Source organism: Symphalangus syndactylus, chromosome 20 (assembly GCF_028878055.3).
Source record: "Symphalangus syndactylus isolate Jambi chromosome 20, NHGRI_mSymSyn1-v2.1_pri, whole genome shotgun sequence".
In the NCBI taxonomy this organism is placed as follows: domain Eukaryota; kingdom Metazoa; phylum Chordata; class Mammalia; order Primates; family Hylobatidae; genus Symphalangus; species Symphalangus syndactylus.
This window is the reverse complement of record NC_072442.2, coordinates 23,715,274-23,738,561: the sequence shown is the minus strand read 5'-3', so window position 1 is coordinate 23,738,561 and position 23,288 is coordinate 23,715,274. Positions and strand designations below refer to the sequence as shown.

At 38.5% G+C, this 23,288-nt stretch overlaps 1 long non-coding RNA gene across 3 annotated transcripts in view; it reads right to left on the bottom strand.

Moving 5' to 3' along the window:
• Window positions 1-23,215, bottom strand: part of LOC129469412 (uncharacterized) — a 59,274-nt gene extending 36,059 nt beyond the window's left edge. Inside the window, exons 1-6 of one of the 3 annotated variants that reach the window (XR_010118029.1) lie at window positions 15,367-15,523; window positions 11,229-12,524; window positions 9,517-9,630; window positions 8,633-8,766; window positions 6,268-6,321; window positions 1,253-1,342 (exon numbers count right to left, since the gene is read on the bottom strand). This is a non-coding gene — a long non-coding RNA (uncharacterized lncRNA). Of the gene's footprint in view, window positions 1-1,252; window positions 1,343-6,267; window positions 6,322-8,632; window positions 8,767-9,516; window positions 9,631-11,228; window positions 12,525-15,366; window positions 15,524-23,173 lie in introns of those variants that run through there. The other 2 variants (XR_010118030.1, XR_010118031.1) reach the window with 2 other exon arrangements.
• Window positions 23,216-23,288: the final 73 nt, after the last annotated feature.

Genomic DNA, 23,288 nt, shown 5'->3' with positions numbered 1-23,288 from the left:
GCTGTTCTCAAACTCCTGACCTCGTGATCCGCCCACCTTGGGTTCTCAAAGTGCTGGGATTACAGGCGTGAGCCACTGCGCCCAGCCCTAAATTTCCTTTTCAAAAATACCATAATCTACCTCACATCTATAAAAGAGCTAACATATATCTGGAAGCTAAAGTGATCTAAAAACAGGTATAGTGATTTTTAACAGTTCAAACAAAATGAGTAAATGCCATAATAACCTGGGTATAAAATTTTGTATAAAAATAATTGGAATTAAAATTTAACCATTTATACACTTAAATGGATGCAATTTATTACATGTAAGTTATATCTCATTGATGTTAATTAAAAATACTTCGAATGTTAAAAATAAAATCAGAAAAGAGTCAGAACTAGTATCAAAGAGACCAGTGATAAAAATCATGACTTTGGAATCAAGACAGGTTTGTGTGTTTTGGCTCTGCCACTTACTATGTGGCCTTAGGCAAATTACTTAACTTCTGTAACTCTTAGTTTTTGAGGATAAAAATAGTAGAAGCAACAGAAATAATAGTAGCTATTTATGAAGCACTTATTTTATGAAAAACACTGTGCTAAAGTGCTTTACCTGAATTATTTCATTTAATCCTCTCAACAGTTTATGGAGTATGTACTATTATCACTCATACTGTTTTGTAAATAAATATAAACTAAAGCCCATGGAAGTTAAATAAACTAAGGTCATAAAGCCAGTACACAGAAGAGTAAGGATTAGAATTCAGGTGGTCCGATTTCAGTAGCATGGCTATATACTGCCTTCCAATATGCTATGAGAATTAAATGATATGTACATAAAGTGTTTATAACATTATCTGACATATACATGCTCAATTAAATGTTACTATGTTATTTTAATTACTATCACACAAATTATCCATCCCATCCCTCTTAAATACAGCAATGTTTCTAATTTAGCACTTGCATGGCCTGTTTTGAATAATCCAGCAATTTTTTTTTAACTAGATAATATTTACAAGAGAGTTATATTTGTCAAGAAATTTCATTTGTCTCCTAGTCAAAACTCTTAATAACCAAATTTAACACATCTAATTTATGACTTATTTTATATATTTGTTGTGACAAGATCTTCCATTAATTTTACCATTAGAAGGAAAATCTACATTCAATATACAATAAACACCATTTAATATACAATAAACACAACTTATTTCTATTCTCTTAAGGATATTATCTATGTATTTCTCTAATGATTTCAGTGATGTTACCTTACTTGTCTGGTAAACCATTATCAAATAAATGACTGCAGTCCACAACTTCTCCTCCTGTGCCAATTTCGTCTCTGGACTGAAGACTTACTATTAAGTGATAGAAATATTACTAAGATTCATACAACTAGAAAGAATTATTATAATCAAAAATTTCTATCTTTAGAAGACATCTGGCTTAGCTTATTTTAATACTTTAGAATGACCTCTTTGGTTTCTACTAACATTTATAATTTGTTTTCCCATAGATATTTCCCTTTAGGAGTAATATTAGAATTCTAAAGTTTTCTACACTTTATCATGTTCATGGAAGAAGCCTAATTTCTTCTTTACCATAGTAATGGGGCATAGCAGAGTCACTACTGTACTTAAGAGGCATAACATATTAAGAGTATATTCATGTACAAAGGAGTTTGGAAAGTCCACATTAAGTTTAATACTTGATAATCTCACCATCTAAAAAATACACTGGGCTGGGCATGGTGGCTCACGCCTGTAATCCCAGCACTTTGGGAGGCCGAGGCGGGTGGATAACAAGGTCAGGACATTGAGACCATCCTGGCCAACATGGTGAAACCCCATCTCTACTAAAATACAAAAAGTATCCAGGCATGATGGCCTGTGCCTGTAGTCCCAGCTATTGGGGAGGCTGAGGCAGGGGAATCACCTGAACCTGGGAGGCAGAGGTTGCAGTGAGCTGCAATTGCACCACTGCACTCCAGCCTGGTGAAAGAGCAAGACTCCATCTCAAAAAAAGAAAAAAAAAATACACTGTATTCTAGCAAGAGGGCCATCCTGGTATTCCAGCAAGAGAGCAATCCTTGGATTCCATGAGTTTTAACAGGACACCGTTATCCAGTGTAGTATAAAACCACCACAAAAAATGAAGAAGAAAGAGATGTGAATTCTAGAGCAAGCTCTAGTAACCAGTTTAGCACTGTAAACTTGAACAAAACACTTAATAAACAAGGTTTAGACAACCCTCGTCTGAATAATGAGAAAGTTAGCTTAATTGACATCACTGAAGTCCTTCTTTGCTGCTCCAATTTTGTTTAATTCTAGTAAGTCTCCCAAAAGACAGAAAGAGGTACAGTCAAACTTGACTATAATCCAACTTCTTAAATAATAGGTTAGCACAAAGAGTATTATTACATCTAATGACCCTTCATTCAAAGAAGGGTCTCAAGATTCTGAAATCTTCCAGTTCTGTGAACATTTTGAAAGATCAGTTCAACATAGAGCTCCTTTACATTAAGTCCCATTTAGAGGACAGAACACTACGAAAACCTACTCAGCAAATGTAAACAAAACATTATTATCAAAACTGTACTAGACAACTATATGAATCAGTTTTTAAATAGATAAAATAAGTTAAATGCTTACCAAAATACAATCACGGTAGAAACAATGTATTTTCTCATTAGCTTTGTTTAGAATAATAGTAAGATTCAAAGCTAAAGAATTTCATGGGCTTCAATTTACATTTCCAGAATGCTGTGTTAATAGCATAGCTATTAACTGGTTAAATGAATTACATACCCACCATGGACTATCATATAACATTAAAAGTGCTATAGATTTTGCAAGCCTTAATGCAAAGTAGGAAAAAAAAAAGTAACAATGCTATAGAAATGTATTTATGGGCCAAAAAAAGATGTTTATGATAAATTTAAACCAGTTTTTAAAAATTCAGTATAATCTCATTTTTTAAAAAAATACATAGAAAGGGTATACATTCGAGTGATAACAATGACAATACAGTAGATTTCCCATGCTCAAATGATCCTCCCACCTCAGCCTCCCAATGTGGCTGGGACATAACAGTTTTAAACAAGGAAAAAAGTTTGTACTCCTTGAATCAATTATCTCAACTTGGGAGATCTTTTTCTTCGTACCAGCAATGATTCTAAAAAAGAATAAAGCAAAGTATACAAAAACGTTTGCAAGTTTCAATGTTATAATAGCAAAAAAAATTTTTTTAATTATTAAGTTGTGATATATCTATATACTTCATCCTTTAAAAATCATTAATTACGGCTGGACACGGTGGCTCACGCCTGTAATCCCAGCACTTTGGGAGGCTGAGGTAGGCAGATTACCTGAGGTTGGGAGTTGGAGACCAGCCTGACCAACATGGAGAAACCTTGTCTCTACTAAAAATACAAAAAAAAAAAAAAAAAAAAAAATTAGCCAGGAGTGGTGGCGCATGCCTCTATTCCCAGCTACTTGAGAGGCTGAGGCAGGAGAATCTCTTGAACCTGGGAGGTGGAGGTTGCAGTGAGCCAAGATCGCGCCATTGTACTCCAGCCTGGGCAACAAGAGTGAAACTCCATCTCAAAAAAAAATATATATAGATATAGATATAGATATAGATAATTACAAAGATTATAAATACTAAAAATGATTATGGTAAGTGAAAGAAAGCAAAGTAGAAATTTAATCTTTGCTGGAATTAAAGACATAAATATATACATTTTATATAAATATTTATGTATATAAAAATACTAGAGGGGAATACAGTTTTTAAAGTTAGTCCTCTAGTGTTCTTTTCTCCATTTTCCAAAAAGTATATATACCTACTTACAATTATTTGTTAGAGGGCTAATTCTGAAAGAACTGGAACTCATTCTGTTTTTGAATGACAGAACTAAAGAATCATAATGTTTGAGTCCAGCCTCCCTATCTCTTATTAATGGTCCTATTATGAATAGCAGATTCACACAAGAGCTTTAAATAAATACATATATATATATACATATACACATATTTAAGAGTAAAACATTTGTTTTCTATGTAGTATCATCCAGTAGGTATAGTTCTTTCTTTCTTCTTTTTTTTTTTTTTTGAGACAGAGTTTCACTCTTGTTGCCCAGGCTGGAGTGCAATGGTGTGATCTCGACTCACTGCAACCTCCGCCTCCTGGGTTCAAGTGATTCTTCTGCCTCAGCATCCTGAGTAGCTGGGATTACAGGCATGGGCCACCACACCTGGCTAATTTTGTATTTTCAGTAGAGATGGGGTTTCTCCATGTTGGTCAAGCTGGTCTTGAACTCCTGACCTCAGGTGATCTATCCGCCTTGGCCTCCCAAAGTGCTGGGATTACAGGTGTGAGCCACTGTACCTGACCTCCAGTAGGTATATTTCTAATGTCTAACAAAGTCTGCTATTTATATAAATGCAAATTCACACCTAGTAAAACTATTTTGTTACTACTAGACAGTAGTTGGCAAGCATTATGTAACATAAATTAAATCAAATACAGAAGGAACACTTATATGTGAAAGTACTGTTATGACTGAATTTATTTTTGAGATTTTTTTTTTTTTTTTGCTCCCTTCTCAATCTAAGGATGACAGGAATTATCAGTAATGCTGTAGTGTAGATCAGGGATCCCCAATTCCCAGGCCATGGATGGATGGGGTATTGGTCCAGGGTCTGTTCGGAACCAGGCCGCACAGCAGGAGTGAGTAGCGGGTGAGTAAGCATTACCGCCTGAGCTCCGCCTCCTGTCAGATCAGTGGCGACATTAGATTCTCATAGGAAACACAAACCCTACTGTGAACCACACACACAAGGGATCTAGGTTGCCTGTTCCTTATGAGAATCTAATGCCTGATGATCTGTCACTGTCTCCCATCACCCACAGATGGGACCATCTAGTTGCAGGAAAACAAGCTCAGGGCTCCCACTGATTCTACATTATGGTGAGTTGTATAATTAGCTCATTATATATTACAGTGTAAATAATAATAAAGTGCACAATAAATGTAATGCATTTGAATCATCTTGAAACCACCCCCACTGCAGCCTGGTCTATGGAAAAACTGTCTTCCATGAAACCGGTGCCTGGTGCCAAAAAGGTCGGGGAGTGCTGGTGTAGATACTTCCCTAGGATAACCAGAGTAGGGCTTTGCTATGTGGCTACCCTGGTAGTTCTCCATGAACCCAATTCACTGCCTTGTGAAATGAAGTCCTTCAAGTACCTTCAGTAATTAAAACCTCTATGATGGGTTCATAACAAAATAATCTTATTCTAAGTTCTGCTTTATCATGAAGTGTGACAGTCCTATTGGATTTTTCTTTTTTCTTTTCTTTTTTTTTTTGAGACAGGGGCTTGCTCTTGTCAGCCAGCTGGAGTGAAATGGTGTGATCTCGGCTCACTGCAACCTCCGCCTCCCGGGTTCAAGCGATTCTCCTGCGTCAGCCTCCAGAGTAGCTGGGATTACAGGTACTCGTCACTATGCCCGGCAAATTTTTTGTATTTTTAGTAGAGATGGGGTTTCACCATGCTTGCCAAGCTGGTCTTGAACTCCTGACCTCAGGTGATCCACCTGCCTCAGCCTCCCAAAGTGCTGGGATTACAGGCATGAGCCACTATGCCTGGCCACATTTTTCTTCTTTAATTTAAGAAGCCTCCAAGATGAACAGTGTCCTTCCATACTATGCATCTTGATCAAATCTTTATCAATTCTTAAGAAAGGTCTCAGCAAATTTTATATGAAGGCTTTCCCTCCAGGTCAATTCAAGACACCTAAATACCATATAAGGCTACTAAGTGCCTCATGAGTAAGGTAACAATTTCTCCCTTTTTCCAGTGTTACACTACCATTGCTCATTCTGTTTTTTTCAATTAGCATAGATTTTAAAGCTGTAAAGCATTAAACATTAAAACAAGTTCAATAGAATGTTGTCTTCTTACTAAAAAAACTAGTTGGAGAATTATTTTCAGTAAACTTTAATAACATCTACAAAGTCTGAACTCAGTGCTCTACTATGTTAGGATACTTTGAAAGAATTATTTCCTAAAGGATCAACAGTTCTTCACGACACACTTTTTTTTTTTTACATTAAAGTTTTTAAAATTAAGTTAACCTGGATCCTAGATTCACTGTAACATTTTACCTGATTCATTTAATTCAGGCCAACACTATGAAGCTACAGTTAACATACTTTGATTTAAAAGGTATTTAGACTTTAGGTCAGTTTGATTCATGTAACTTTAAATTCACACTTACCTACTGTCTTCTAACTGTCCTTTGGCCCAAGTTTGCATAAATCCAACCTCTGATCTATTTGAAATCAACAAAGAAAGCAATGAAAACATTAGTTGGTATCAGAGATTCTCACATTTATAGAGTGACAATAAATTTCCACAATCCATTAGAAATCAAACCTATCATTTAAAGAATTCAGATTTCAAAAACCATGAAACACTGGTATATTACATTGCCATCATGCAGTCACTTTCTCTCCAAAACTTTTAGACCACTTTAGTCTGTCTTAATAGTTGTTGGTCTTAAGGAATTTATCCGTGAGCCTTGGTTTTCTCATATATGGCAATATGTGAATCCTTATATTTTTTAAGGATTAAATCAGATAATTATGCAAAACTCACAGAATAGTGCCTGGCACATAAATGGTCAACAAATGTTAGTTGTCATTATTATTTTTTAACTAACCATTTCAAATGACATGCACACAAAAAAGTATTAATAAGAAGCTAAGAATAAACTGTAGAATCTGGGTTTGCATCAGTTCTGCCACTAATTCATTCAGGAGCAACTCATTTTTTCTCTCAGATGCCTCATCTGTAAAAGAGATATAACACTGGCCTGACCCTGAAAGTTACAATAAGGAACAATGTCACCCAAAGCATGCTGGTTTTACTTTGATTACAGTACTTATAGCTGAATACTTTTACAACTGTATGCCATCTGTCTACTTATTTGTGAATTGATAAAAGAAGGAGACCATATCTTAGTCTTTGTATTTTCCACTCCAACCTGGTAGAACGTTGCATCAGGTAGGTGCTCAATAAATATTTGATAAATTCAATATTACTGCACATCAAAAAAGTCAAATAAATTAACACAATGAAATAGTCACAAGAAACACAAAGAAAAATCCATGCCCCTAAACTACAGTCCCTAGTTATCCAATAAAAAATACAGACACTTTTCTCTTTGCAAAATAAATGGGTGCTACTAAGTTGGCTATACAGTGGATTCTGCAGAGCAACTCCTCCTCTCCTACTCAGTCCTTCCAATGTGGCATGCTCCCTTTGCCAGCAGGCCTTTGCCCTTCCTTCTCAAGAGGACAGGGTTCATGCCTTTTTCTCCTTTATACAGCCAGGGTTTAGAACAGTAGCACATTAAGTCTTCAATAAACATTGGCTAAATTGAACTAGGGGTAATGTCAGACATTTGACCTACAATTTTTCAATTTGCTGAGTAAGAAAACAGTTCATTTTTATGTGCAACTTGTTTTTTCCAATCCCACTGTCCTTTCTCTCCTGTTGGTTACCCTGTCAGCCCAGAAATACAAGAACTTCTCAGATGCCTTTAAATACCTTGGACTAAGAACTTCTAGCTCAGTTTTCTGCCTTTTTCTTTTTTACAAGGTCAATATATACCTATGCTGTGGTATCATACTACATTAAAAGAGACAATCTCTTAATATATTTAACATTCAATGCTAAATTTACTCTTTTTTTGTTTATTAATTTCTTTAGCTCTTATGTGAGTTTGTTTAGCATATGCATCTGGGCTAAAATCCCATTACAAAGACTAACAGTATTTTTTGCATTATATAAAAGAGAATTCTATAGAAACAAACACACACAAAAAAAACCTGTTGAAAAAGTAATTCCCATTTATGTTCCAATGGAAAGATCCACCCAAAAGACCGTCACCTGGTTATGCTAAGTCACCTTATAAATCCATTATGAAAACCACTTCTAATGTCTTGATCTTGGTCTAATCTTCTAAACGCCCAGGTTGGTGATAAACTGAACTACAGTTAAGTAGTTAATAGAGCCTTCGTACACTCAAAATAATGCTTAATCTTTAACTTTTAATTTTGTCACAGCAGTTTTATATATTATACCATTCTTATCCCTTGGTAACTGCCCTTTAACTGCCATCTTAAAGACTCCAATCACCTAAATAAAAACATTTTGTCCACAAATCCACCAAAACCAGAAAAGGGTACTAAGAAATTTTAAAAGGTATATACATCCTGGCACCTTTTTTTTTTTTTTTTTTTTTTTTTTGCCATTCCAGGTATCAATCATTTCTTAAAACTTTTAAATTAACTGGAAATGAAGCACCAGCTCTCATTTAGCTCTAAGTTTCACATATTTAAAACGTTTCATTTTTTTTTAAGTCTACAAAATAAATTTAGACCAGGAATTTTTACCAATGTTTCAGACATACATAAGAAGCTATGCGTGAACCCCTACCAACATACTCAAATATATATATTACTTATATATATTTGAGAATACATATATAGTACATGTATGTATATGCACACATACATATACACATACACACACACACACATATATATATAATTTGAAAAGCACTAATATCTACTCACAACCAGTGTCTTTGAGGTGGTTGATGGCACTGGAAAGAAGACGAACACAATGGAGAAATCCAGCACCTTGTTTCTTATGGATCTTCTTGTGATTCTATACACCGATTGTAACTGAATCAAACTTTTCAATATACCTAAAAATGAAAATGGCTGCATGAGTATGTTGGTAGTTATAAGGAGGTGGGCGTAGAATTTTTCTTTTGTTCTTTTTATACCCTAAAGTTACAAATATGCTTCAGAGCCTGGCTAGATTATGCAAAATACATGAGTTAATCCACAGGATTGAATATAAAGTTTTTAAAAATCTTGAAAGTAAAAATTTTAAAAACAATTTTAGTATATTTTTATCACATCTGCCACTCTCAAGCTGGGCTATAATTCTAGTTAGTAAAAAGGCTATTTTAGTAGCTAGTGTCTAATAACACTAAGGGAGTTTATTAAATAACTTCTTTCCAAGAAAAAGAACCTTAAAAACTTTTATCACGGCCAGGCACAGTGGCTCACTCCTGTAATCCCAGCACTTTGGGAGGCCGAGGTGGGTGTATCACGAGGTCAGGAGATCGAGACCATCCTGGTGAACACGGTGAAATCCCGTCTCTACTAAAAATAAAAATAAAAAAATTAGCCGGGCATGGTGGCGGGCACCTGTAGTCCCAGCTACTTGGGAGGCTGAGGCAGGAGAATGGTGTGAACCCGAGAGGTGGAGCTTGCAGTGAGCCAAGATCGCGCCACTGTACTCCAGCCTGTGAGACAGAGCGAGACTCCGTCTCAAAAAAAAAAAAAAAAACAACTTTTATCACAGTCACATTTTAAGTACATTTCAATGACATAACCTACTTTTCAAGGGATAGTGTCAAGGCTGACAGACCAAAAATCTGACCTACCTGTTATATTTTAAAATGCTGTAGAACAAAAGCTGTTTGTAATGCTTTTCCCCTGCTTCTTTCCTGTATGCAGGCCTTGAGCGAGTAGGACTCTTGCAGATTTCGCTTCACCTCCTGCAGACAAGCAGTGCAGGGAAAAGCATTACTGTACTTGTCTGTGGATATACCTGCAAGTACGTAAAGGCTCTACCACAGCCAATTGTTAACATGGCGTCAACCCATGCAAAAAGATAACACAATTGTGTCAGTAGAATCCTAGCTCTATTTCAATGACATTAAGAGGTCAAAGTTTTAGTCTAAAGTATTGCTAATTCAATAAATTAGCAATGTCAGAAAAATTCACCTAGTATAGAGAGAAGCCTAAACCACTTAAGGACTAAAGCTTTCAAATAAAGAACACGGAAGGTACACTTGAGCCGCGGGATCTAGCTGTGCCTAAAATATGCCCACCCCTGGGCTTTTCATTATGCAAATCAGTACATTCCCTTTTTAAAAATTAAGCCGATTTGAACTTGGTCTCTGTTGCTTGCAAATGAAAAGATGTGAACTAAAATATTGTTCAGTATGCATGTACCAATTTTCAAATACACCTACCCGATCTATCTTGGTATATATCTACTGGCATGTAATTCCAGAGCCAGAATCCAGTATTAAGTAGCTGAATTACCCAAACCAAACATTTTTTTTAAAATCACATTAAACCAGTTGTCCAACTAGTAAGCCTGGTTTACAGGTATGCTGAAATACATATATTGATTACTTCAGTCCTCAGGGCAATGCACCACTGGCTTAAGCAACTTCACCTGTTTAGTCCAGTGTGCCATAATATTTTTTATGTGTACCATGATATGAAAAGGTTGGGAAGCTCTACATTAAACCATAATAAGAAATTGCTAATTATGGACCTTCTGGAAGACAGCCTAACTCTGAATTACTCAAAATTATGAAATATATTGTATTACTTAAGTGTACACGTCACAAACATTCTGTCTAAATATTCCTGGGCCAGAAATTAATCAGAAATATTACCTTTTCTTATATACAGAGAAGTACATACTCTCACTTTAATGAGACCTCATGTAATATAACATACATGGCCACATAAAAGAAAAAGTAAAGCCTTTTATAATTGAAAGTGAAATAGAGGGCTCTATTAGTTTCTATTAAAACTTTGACTTCACTAACAAATACATGATTTATAAACAAGTTTCAGCATGTTTTGTTGAGAGGGGTAGATGGCAACCTCTATAGGTGAATATAATGTTACCATATAGACCAAAGTATAATATATATACTCAGGATTTTGGGCTAAAGTTTAATTATTAGACTTTTGTTTGTACATTTAGCCAGTTAAAGGCAAGGATTTTGCAAAATGACCTCAGACACAAGCAAGAGAGAAGCCTCTGGTAGCCAATTAATTTTTTTATTAATTTTTTTGCACACAAAACAATAAGCATTTTCTAAAAATACAAACAAAAAGATGCATATCAAACATATTAGGAAGGTTGCACATGGGAAGATGGGGAATAGAAATGGGGGGGTGGGAATTAAAGAAAATAAATGAGACAGGGACTTTGTATGGATCAATGATAATAACTCAATCCTCTATTTGACAAAGAAGAAGGAGAAGGAAGAGGAAGAGAAAGAAAGTGGGATAAAGGATGAGAAAGGAAGGAAAACAGAAAAAATTAGAGTATGACTCCAGGGTAGACCTGTTTTGTTGTTGCTGGGTTGGTTGGTTGGTTTGTCTGTTGTATTTTTCATATGTTTCGCCATGTTGGCCAGGCTGGTCTCGAACTCCTAGCCTCAAGTGATCAACCCGCCTCGGCCTCCCAGAGTGCTGGGACTACAGGCGTGAGCCACCACGTCCAGCCCCCACATTGCGTCTGGCCTCCGTGGTAGACCTCCCAGACAGGGCGGCTGGGCAGAGGCGCTCCCCACATCCCAGACAGGGCGGCCGGGCAGAGGCGCTCACTTCCCAGATGGGGCGGCCAGGCAGAGGCTCTCCTCACTTCCCAGACGGGGCGGCCGGGCAGAGACGCTCCTCACTTCTTCCCAGACAGGGCGGCCAGGCAGAGGCGCTCCTCACATTCCAGACGGGGCAGCCAGGCAGAGACGCTCCTCACTTCCCAGACAGGATGGTGGCCGGGCAGAGGTGTTCCTCACTTCCCAGACGGGGTGGTGGCCGGGCAGAGGCGCTCCTCATTTCCCAGACGGGGCGGCCGGGCAGAGGCACTCCTCACTTCCCAGACGATAGGCGGCCGGGCAGAGGCACTCCTCACTTCCCAGACGGGGCGGCCGGGCAGAGGCGCTCCTCACTTCTTCCCAGATGGGGCGGCCGGGCAGAGGCGCTCCTCACTTCCCAGAAGGGGTGGTGGCTGGGCAGGGGCGCCCTTCACATCTCAGACGGGGTGGCCGGGCAGAGGCTCTCCTCACTTCCCAGACGGGGCGGCTGGGCAGAGACGCTCCTCACTTCCCAGAAGGGGCGGCCAGGCAGAGGCGCTCCTCACTTCATCCCAGACGATGGGCGGCCAGGCAGAGACACTCCTCACTTCCCAGATGGGGCGGCGGCCGGGCAGAGGTGCTCCTCACCTCCCAGACGATGGGCGGCCAGGCAGAGGCACTCCCCACCTCCCAGACGGGACGGCAGCTGGGCAGAGGCTGCAATCCTAGCACCCTGGGAGGCCAAGGCAGGCGGCTGGGAGGCGGAGGCTGCAGCGAGCCAGACCACACCACCGCACTCCAGCCCGGGCAACACCGAGCACCAAGTGAGCGAGACTCCGTCTGCAGTCCCAGCACCTCGGGAGGCCGAGGCGGGCAGACCACTCGAGGTCAGGAGCTGGAGACCAGCCTGGCCAACATGGCGAAACCCCGTCTCCAGCCAAAGGACAAAAAACCAGGCAGGGGTGGTGGCGCGTGGCCACAATCCCAGGCAGCTCGCAGGCCGAGGCAGGGGAACCATGGGAGCTAGAGGCAGGGAGTGTGCAGTGAGCCGAGTACACTCCAGCCTGGGCAACAGAGGGAAGAAAAGAGAAAAAGAGGGGGAAGGAAGGAAGGAAGGAAGGAAGGAGGGAGGGAAGGAAGGAAGCCAATTAATATTAACCATAAGATAAAACATAATAAGCACATGCAAAGATGCTCAACATCATTAGTCATGAGGGAAATGCACTTCCAAACCATGACGAGGTACAACTTCATACCCACTGGGGGGGGCTACAATTTTTTTAAAGGAAAATAACAAGTGACAGAGGAATAAAGAAACTTCCAGTGGAAAACAACAGTCATGACAGATCAAAATCAGGATGCCATCAGCAATACTCTGAACCTACACTGTCCAAAACGGTATCCACCAACCACATGGGACCTTTGAGTACTTCAAATGTGGCTAGTCCACATTGAGGCAAGCTGCAAAAGAAACCACTGATTTTTTCTTAACATAAAATGAGAAAACCACTGATTTTTCAAAGACATAGTAAATATGTATATATACATAAACATGTAAGTAGCTCAATATTTTTATACTGTCATGTTGAAAATATTTTTGATATATTGAATTAAATAAAATATATTATGCTTAATTTTAAGCATAATAAATTATGCTTATTATGCATAATATAACTATATTATATTATGGGTCTCGCTATGCTGCCCTGTGTGGTCACAAACTCCTGGCCTCAAGTTATCCTCCCACCTCAGCCTCCCGAGTAGCTGGATTACAGGTGCAAGCCACCATGCCCAGTTTATTATGCTTAATGTCATCTTTCTTTTTACTTATCTTAATGTGGATACTAGGAAATTTAAAATTACAGATGAGCTCCCATTTGTGGCTTACATTATATTGCTACTTAACAGTATGGATCTAAATCTAGAAGATAATGGAACAATGCATTCAACATTTGGAGATAAAGTGCTATTTCATCTAGAAGCCTGTACTCAAACCATACCAACAGATAAGAAACCAAAATATATTTTCTGATAAGATCTCAACTTTCTTCCCATCTCTGCATTATTTCTCAAAATGACAACAGAAGATAGAGTTCACCAAACCAAGAGAGTAAACAAAAAACAGGAAGTCACTAAACCTAGAAGAGACAAAGGAAATTGCCAACATAACAATAAAGGCAAGTCCCAGGACAACTGCACAGAAGGTCTTAGAGAACCATCACACCAGACTGAAGAAAGAGAACACAGACCCCCAGGAGGGGTATCTCCAAGAAGAAACAAAGCCAATGGAATACTGACAGAACTGAATATATGGAGAAAAGATCTTTAGTTCTGCAGGAGAGCTTGAGGATTATGACATGTATTTTCTCATTTCTAGCTAGGAGATAAATAGAAAACTAAACAAAAGGGAAAAGTAGCTACTAACTTCAGAAAAAACAAAAGCTGTCAAGAAAGAAAATATAATTCTTGTACCCATGTGACCCAACTATGGATATTTACATAATCATAATAATGTAAACATGGAACAATGGTTTAACCAAAAAGGTTCCTATAATTATATTGGAAGACTAAAGAAAGGAAGGGGCTTGTGAGTGTCATGGGAATGGGGATGACGAATGCCAATTTTAAAAGCTGAACCACTGGGCTGGGCATCGTACCCCATGCCTGTAATCCAAATACTTTGGGAGGCGAAGGAGGGAGAATCACTTGAGCCCAGGAATTCAAGACCAGACTGGGCAACATAGCAACACCCCATCTCTACAGAAAATTACCAAAAAAAAAAAAAAAAAATTAGTTCAGCATGGTGGCATGCACCTGTAGTTACAGCTACTCAGGAGGGTGAGGTGGGAGGATCAGTTGAGTCCAGGGGTTTGAGGCTGCAGTGAGCTATGATTATGCCACTGCACTCCAGCCTGAGCAACAGAGTGAGACTGTCTCTAATTTTAAAAGAATTTTTAATAAAAAATAAAGCTGAATTATCTTCTATCTAGGAAATTCGAAAATATCTAAAACTAGGCTGGGCGCAGTGGCTCACGTCTGTAATCCTAGCACTTTTGGAGGCCGAGGCAGGCAGATCACTTGAGGTCAGGGGTTCAAGACGAGCCTAGCCAACATGGTGAAATTCTGTCTCTACTAAAAATACAAAAATTAGCTGGGCATGGTGGTGGGCACCTGCATCCCCAGCTACTCGGGAGGCTGAGGCAGGAGAATTGCTTGAACCCAAGAGGCAGAGATTGCAGTGAGCCAAGATGGTGCCACTACACTCCAGCCTGGGTGACAGTGCAAGACTCTGTCTCAAAGAAAAAAAAAAAATTACGTAAAACTAAAAAAAAAAAAACTGTGATGGTATAAAATAAGGAATATATCTAGAAACAGATGAAAATACCAGAATAAACAGCCAAAGTTATTAAAGCAGTTTCCTTGAGGGTGGGAATCACGAATGAGAAAAGAGCAGGGACCTTGCTGTTTTCCACAAAACCTTTATAGTATCATTTGCCTTTTTAAAAAGGTGCATATACTCCTATGATTAAAATAAAATTTAAAAGAAAGAAACCATCTACATAAAGGCAAAAAGAATGTGTATTCAGTGCAACCCAAATTCTGATTTCTGGTTTTATAATTGGTCTAAAGTGGTGAATTAATACCTTTATTTAATTGAAAAAAGTCGGGGGGACTGCTCTACTGTGAGCCAGTTTCATTTTTTTCCTCATAGAATTTTAGGGATATCTCATCTTTCAAAATCTGTCTATAAACCAAAGCACATTCCCACTGGGCTTTTCTTTACCTTTTGTGAAGACCAAATTATACCACAGATGAAACTCAGATCATTTCCCATGATTCTTTTCAAAGACTATATTAAGTAATATTAATTGTATGTTTCATTTCAAACTAGTTGTTTAAACCTACAGGTCATAATGCTGATTCCACTTTGGATCGAGCATATTCTTCACAGTATCTATAAAATGGCATTGCCCAGATCCATCAACTATCACCTTAGCAAATGGATCAGGAAGTCCCATGAAAAAAGATTTTTTAAAATTAATAATTTGGCATGTGAGATAGAAGATTATACAAACATTCCATTTGCTACAAAAGATTATTCCATTATTTTAAAAAAAGTTTAACAGCTATAAATCAATAATCCATTTTTTTGAAAAAGACTAAAAGTTACTTCTGTATAAAACACCAAAACTTTATTTTTTCTCATTTGTGTCTCAAAATATTCCCAGTTTAAACTACCAAAATCTACAGATTACTTCATAATGTGGAAGGTTTTGTAAGTTGTTACCAGCCCTCTGACCCCAGGAAGGTGAATTCTTATAACCATTCATGGCTTTTTCTTTCCAAACATCTCCCTCAGTAGCTCATTTAAAGGAGAGCTTATTAAAGGTTTTTATACAGGAACACAGGCTACAGAGAAATCAAATTAGCAAATGGGTTTTGCTGAATAACTGCCAGGAAAAATGAGACCGAAACAAAAGATGTAACACTCTGCCTTAAAAGAGCTTACTATCTAAGTGGAAAGATAAAAAATACTATACACAGAAAAAAAAAAAAAAAAAAACAGAAACAAAAATATCTGAGAATAAACAAGTGCTTAGTGATACTGATTATAATGATTATAATGCAAACACTTACATCACTATGTTAGGTACTATTCTAAATACATTCATCCTTAATCCTTACAATAACCCTCTAAGGTAGATATTATTATTTTCCCTATTTTACTGATGAGGAAACTAAGGCACAAGGGGGTCAATTAAGTAGCCCAAGGTCACACAGTAGTAAGTGGCAGAGCCAGGGTCTAAAGTATAGATGCTAAACCCGTTTGGCTCTCGACTTCATGATCTTAACCACTATGCTGTATTTTACCTCTCATTTACTACGTGGTTCAACAGTGAGTACAAGTAAGAGCTCAGAGAATCAGGAGAACAACGTGAATCTGAACAGTAAAGAAAGGGCTTTAGGAGAGAGGGGAACTCATTTGAGCTTTAAAGCAGGGGTCTCCAACCCCTGGGCCATGGGCCGGTACAGGTTTGTGGCCTGTTACAACCGGGCCACACAGCAGGAGGTGAGCAGCAGGAGAGCAAGCATTACAGCCTGAGCTCCACCTTCTGTCAGATCAGTGGCAGCATTAGATGCTCATAGGAGCTGGAACCCTATTGTGAACTGTGCATGCAAGGGATCTAGGTTGTGCGCTCCTTACAAGAATCTAATGCCTGATGATCTGAGATGGAACAGTTTCATCCTAACACATCCCCTGCTCCCCACATCCTTGGAAAAACTGTCTTGCACAAAACTGGTCCCTGTGCCAAAAAGGTTGGGGACTGCTGCTTTAAAGAACATACAGGAGAAGGAGGACTTTCCTAGCAACAGGAAGAGCGCCAAGGAGGGTATGACAATATAGTATTTAAAAGACTTTGAAGAGTCTAACCAAAGAGCTTGTGCTAAGGTGTAAAAGTAAATACTGTTGGAAATATGAATGATCCAGTAAGAGAAGCTTAGAAGTCACACACTAGGGCTTGGACTGATTGAGGTAGATAACAGAGAGCCATTTAAGTTCTTGAGCATGGCTGTAATTACAGTCATATTTTTCTATCAGTGGTATTCAAGGCCACTAGGAGAAAGAAAGATTAGAGGCGACCATATATGAAGCTGTTGTAATCATCCAACAGTAGGACAAAAAGACCCTGAACGAAGAAAGTCATATGGAAAGGGAAAGGAAATGAAAATTAAGACAGCTATTCTGAAAGATCTAATACAAATCAATAAGAAACTTGTATCAAAGATGACAATACAGTTTTCGGCCCAAAGCAATAATGAAAATGATTTTTTTGACAAAAATTTAAAAGGTAGAACTAAAAATGTTAGACAAAAATGACACTTCACATGTTAGACATATTGGGATAGAGTAGATTTCCTGTGGACAGCTGAAAATACTAGAACAAAACAGCGTTAAGTGTTGGTGACTGGAGAAATTTTGCATGTTGATATCAATGCTAATTTTTTTAAGATACTAATTTGCCAAGTTTCAAGGACAGACAAATCACGTATCAGTTCCCCAATTCTAGGATTCTGTGATCTATCACCTTCAAATAATAAAGGAAGACCAAAACTTAAGGGTTATGTTTCAAAGAAACTTGGTAAGTTAGGGTATTAAATCTGTTTGACTATATTGTTCTTGAAGCTGAGTGCTATGCATAGTATTTCAATAACACCTAACCATTTATAAATGTGTTCAATGGAAGAATGTTTTTACCTCCACCCTCAATTCATGAAGTATTTCCTCCTGGGAAGGATTTACTCTATCTTGTTATTTCTACTCTACTACTTAAACATATAAATTTATATTTATAAGCAAAAACAAAAAATCACATTTCTATACTTTCCCTTTGGGCGTTATTAAACTAGTTGAAGAATTAAGTCTCTCTGCTGGTTTCTTGCTTCTTTAAAAAATTAAAATAAAAAGAATTAAAAATTAGCCAGGCACAGTGGCTCATGCCTGTAATCCCAGCACTTTGGGAGGCTGAGGCGAAAGGATCACTTGAGCCCAGGAGTTTGAGACCAGCCTGGGCAACATAGTAAGACCCCACCTCTACAAAAAAATTTAAAAGTTAGCCAAGGGTGGTGGCATAAGTCTGTAGTCTCAGCTACTCAGGAGGCTGAGGTGGGAGGATCACTTGAGCCTGGGAGGCTGAGGCTGCAGTGAGCCACGATCATGCCACTGCACTTCACTCTGGTTGACAAAGCAAGACCATATCTCGGGGGGAAAATGAATTAAGGATTAAGAAAAACATCTGACAAAGGACTAATATCCAGAATCTACAAAGTAAGCAAACAAATCAGCAAGAAAAAAAAAAAACAAACAATTCCATCAAAAAGTGGGTCAAGGACATGAATAGACAATTCTCAAAAGAAGATACACCAACCAAGATAGGCCAACAAGCTTATGGAAAAATGCTCAACATCACCAAGTATCAGGGAAATGCAAATCAGAACTACAATGCGACGCCACCTCACTCCTGCAAGAATGGCCATAGTCAAAAAATAAAAAAATAACAGATGTTGGCATGGATGCAGTGAAAAGGGAACACTTTTACACTGCTGGTGGTAATGTAAACTAGTACAACCACTACGGAAAACAGTGTGGAGATTCCTTAAAGAACTAAAAGTAGATCTACCATTTGATCCAGCAATCCCACTACTGGGTACCTACCCAGAGGAAAAGAAGTCATTATACAAAAAAGATACTTGCACACGCATGTTTATAGCAGCACAATTTGCAATTGCAAAAATATGGAACCAGCCCAAATACCTATCAGTCAATGAGTGGATAAAGAAAATGTGGTATGTATATATACACACACACACACACACACACACACACACACACACACACATACACATATACATATATATACACCATGGAATACTATTCAGCCATAAAAAGAAATAATGGCATTCACAGCAACCTGGATAAAATCGGAGACTATTATTCTAAGTGAAGTAACTCAAGAATGAAAAACCTAACATCGTATTTTCTCAGTCACATGTGGGAGCTAGGCTATGAGGATGCAAAGGCATAAGAATGATACACTGGACTACAGGGACTGGGGGAAAGGGTGGGGGTAGTGAGGGATAAAAGACTACACACTGGGTACTGTGTACACTGCTTGGGTGATGGGTCCACCAAAATCTCAGAAATCACCACTAAAGTGCTTACTCATGTAATCAAACACTATCTGTTCCCTCAAAACCTACTGAAATAAAAAAAAAAAGAAAAACTTTTTCCATACAAAATGTGGCTTCCAGATCCTTAAATTAAGTAGGAAAGTCACAGCCTTTTATGTTTCCTTTCTGTTAAATAACACAATAACAAAAATACAAGTTCAATATCTTAATTTAAAAAATAGGTTTGAACTTAACCTGATTATATTATTCTACATTTAATTGAGAGCCAAGTTACTCTAATGTGGTCAAAAGCTATCAGATTTCCTGAAGTTAGTGAGACATCTAGTGGTAAATACAAAGTGGCTAGAGAACTTTGCATTTAAAAAACTTTCTTGGCTGGGCGTGGTGGCTCACGCCTGTAATCCCAGCATTTTGGGAGGCCGAGGCTGGCGGATCACGAGGTCAGGAGATAGAGACCATCCTGGCTAACACAGTGAAAATCATCTCTACTAAAAATACAAAAAATTAGCTGGGCATGGCGCCATGCGCCTGTTAGTCCCAGCAACTCAGGAGGCTGAGACAGGAGAATCACTTGAACCCGGGAGGCACAGGTTGCAGTGAGCTGAGATCGCACCATTGCACTCCAGCCAAGAGCAAAACTCCATCTCAAATAAATAAATAAATAAATAAATAAATAAATAATGTCATTATGGTGTATAGGCATACTTAAAAACCTGTGTAATAGAATAAAGCTATAATTTTTAAGGCCTTGAATCAATAAAATATGTAGTGAAACAAGATTAAGACACTAGCATATCTAAAGGGAAATTTTTAAAGTTAAATTTCCTCACATTATAGACAAGGTTAACCTCCTTATTGCCAAGGGCTTTGAAATTAATAATATGAGAAGCAGCATACAAAAACATTAAATTTATAAAAAGGTCTGAAATAAATGTTCTGAAGGAGTAATCTTATTCTACTTCTCCATACCTAAGAATTTAAAATATTACAAATTACACTAAACTGCTTTTTGCAGCCTTTGGTTTTCAAAAAAAATAATGGTCTAAAAATTACCCTAAAGTTTTTACTGTAAAGAATATTTTTCTATCCAAGTCATTGTAAGAAAAGCCTGTATCTGACAGTCCTATAGGTATAATGATATAGAAATTATATATTTTATAATCAATTTGTTCTAGAAATATTAGTTGAAGTTGATAGTGTTACCATACAGCCCATTTTAACGATCATATGTTAATCTGTCACAAAGAACAGAAGTAGCTTGATGGATGAAATTGGGTTCTAACCCCCAATTGCCTGAGGAATCTAAAATTTGGGATCAAATGATTAAATTAGTCCCACCTTATTAGCATTGACAAATACCAAACAATTCACTGATTGTGGTTTTAAGAATAATATGTGGAAAGGTCTAATATCAATTGTGGGCAGAGATCTCATGGTTCAAATATTTCCTCTTCTTCAGAAAGACAGTGTATGAGTGTGTGAGACTGTGTGTGTGTGAGTGTGTGTGTCACCATGCAGGAAATGTTTATACCTTTCAGTAAAAGGGCAATTCCGCAATAAGGTTATTACCAAGTAACTAAAGTTTATACAGCATCTTGAAATCAAAGGTATTCTATAAATTTAAAATACTGATATGGTATTAACTTAAAGCAAAGAACAATAATTTTAAAACATCTTATAGTCCAAGTGTATTGCAAACCAAATATAAATTCACTGTGGGATCTGATTTTTTTTCCTCTATTAGGGAACCCAGATCTAAATGAACTGTTAAACACTTAGTCTAAAGGTATGCCAAACATTTCTAGGTCTTTACAAAGAATCAACTTTTTTTTTTTTAAACAAAATGTGGGCTAGGTTAAATATTTTATTTGGCTTCTCAAGACGGACTGAGAAGTTGGGCACCAGCTCCAGACAAATTCCTGGACGCACATCAAACACAGCCCTGTCATTTATCCAGTCAGTCAAAACAATCTTTTCCATCTAACCCTTTAATGTTTATGTCCTAAAAAGCTGCTAATTAAATCCAGCTCTTGAGATCTATTTGCTAAAATATATACCATCTAATTTGTAAATGATGAACAAAAATGAAAAAAAAATGTTCACTTTCCTGGCAAAACAGAAGACTCCACTGTAACCAAAGGAGGAAGGACAATGTTTTTAACATTTGTCAAATTTTAAGAGAAAACTATTCAGAGACAAATAGTTGTAAGAAACTCAGAGTACCTCAAACTGTTTTTCCTATTAAGTGGACACAGGGTATTTAAAAAATCCTCAGAAAAACCTGAAACAAAATCACTCTATAAATGTAGTTCAATATTCCCTCTTCCCCTAAAATATAAGCATAATCTTTCCTCTTAACAAACTTTACTTATAAATTTTTATAATATATCATAGGCAGTACGGAAACCACAGATAAACACTTTAAGATCTACTGAGTCATACTAAAAACCTCAACTCATTTCATCTGCAGAAAATCAAAATCCCTATTTTTTCCCCTCATTTTCTCTACATAGCCTAGAGGCAAGTAAATGAAAACAGCTTATTTCTGATACTTTCTGCACACCTGGGATCGCATGTTCTTTCGACGATCACTGATTCCAGATAGCAACAGATAAACTCTAAAGCAACAAAGATCCCCTAAAAAGGTTTCCATTGACTTCTCCCAATATAAGGACATTGAATGGGGGGGAGTAGGGGGAAATACAAGTATCCTCCAATCCAGGTTTTCCATTAAGAACCACTCCGTTAATGAGTCCCTGCATTTTTCCCTAGGGAAAGCAAAACTGTCATGAAGGTAATATATTATTTAAATTGCAGCCAACATACATTCAAGCTAAATTCTCAAATACCAAATTCACTGCAAGTTTTCATCTAGCTGTACTGCGATGTGACACACAGGCATTCAACTACAAAATTAGCCCAAATAAATCTCAAAGTCTAGTATGGGCAAACATAATTACAGTTTATTCGTACACGTGCACGCACACACTAATCTTCTATGGAAAATTATCTTTCTCACCACTCATCCGAATATAAACGTGGACAATTTATCAGGGGTAAGTGGTGAAGGTAGGATAACGTCGTGATTTCAATTCCTTTTCAAACCAAATACAAGTTTTCCTAAAATGGGGGTGACGTGTCCATGTAAGAATACCAAAAATGGCACTGTAAGCAAAAAATGTGCCTGTAATGTTAAAGATTTCATGCACCTGGAATCATAAACACTTTGTAAGTGTAGTCTTCTATCTAGCAACCCCTCCGGACATTATTTTCCATTTAGAAAAAGGAAGGGGGAGGGTGGGTAGAGTAAGAGAAAGTTTGCTCTAAAGTTTGTATGAGCACATAGTTATAAAAGTACCCCCTACCCCCCCCGCCAAAGTGTGTTTTTAAAGCAGGTCTGGAGTTAGAAGCGACACAAGTTCTGCGGCCTACAAGGTACAACCCCAAACATGTCACCCTACAATCAGACACTTCCAAAACACAGTGCACCATGAGCCCGAGCCGTCGGATCAGACAGGCACACGGGAAAAGTCAACCTCAGTCTCCTCTCCTCAGAGAGACGTGAGCTTAAGGTGTGCGGCCCCGGCAGCGGTGACCGGAGGCGGGGAGTAAAGGTTTCGCACGTGGGCATAAGTGGGTGTGCAAGGTAACAACCCGGGAACACACACGCACACCCTCCCGTTAAGCGCTCCATCTTTAAGGAGTGTTTACTGCGCGCAGTCAGCAACCGGATTCAATAATCCTCGCCACGGGAGCTCTTCATCCCCTTCACGAGCCCACCTGGGCGGTAGCCCAGGGGCTGCTCCCCGAGCCCCGGGAGGCAGCGTCGGGCTCCTTGACCAAGACTTTCCAGCCTGAAATCCGCCTGCAATGCGAACCTGTGTATCCTCCCCTCCGCAAAAGACCACCCTCCCTCCCCAAGTCATCCTCGGCTTTTTAAAGAATGTCCAAACCGGAGCGAGTGGTTTTCCAATTACTCTCCCTGAACTAGGCTTTCCTACTCCTCCGACCGCCAACTCACCATTGATCGCGATCCTGGCCCTTCCCAAGTCAACAGGTACCCCCCCACCCCGCCCGGCCAGCTCGCCCACCCTGCGGCTGCCCAGCCCGGCCCGGCGCTCCCCCTCACTTGTCAG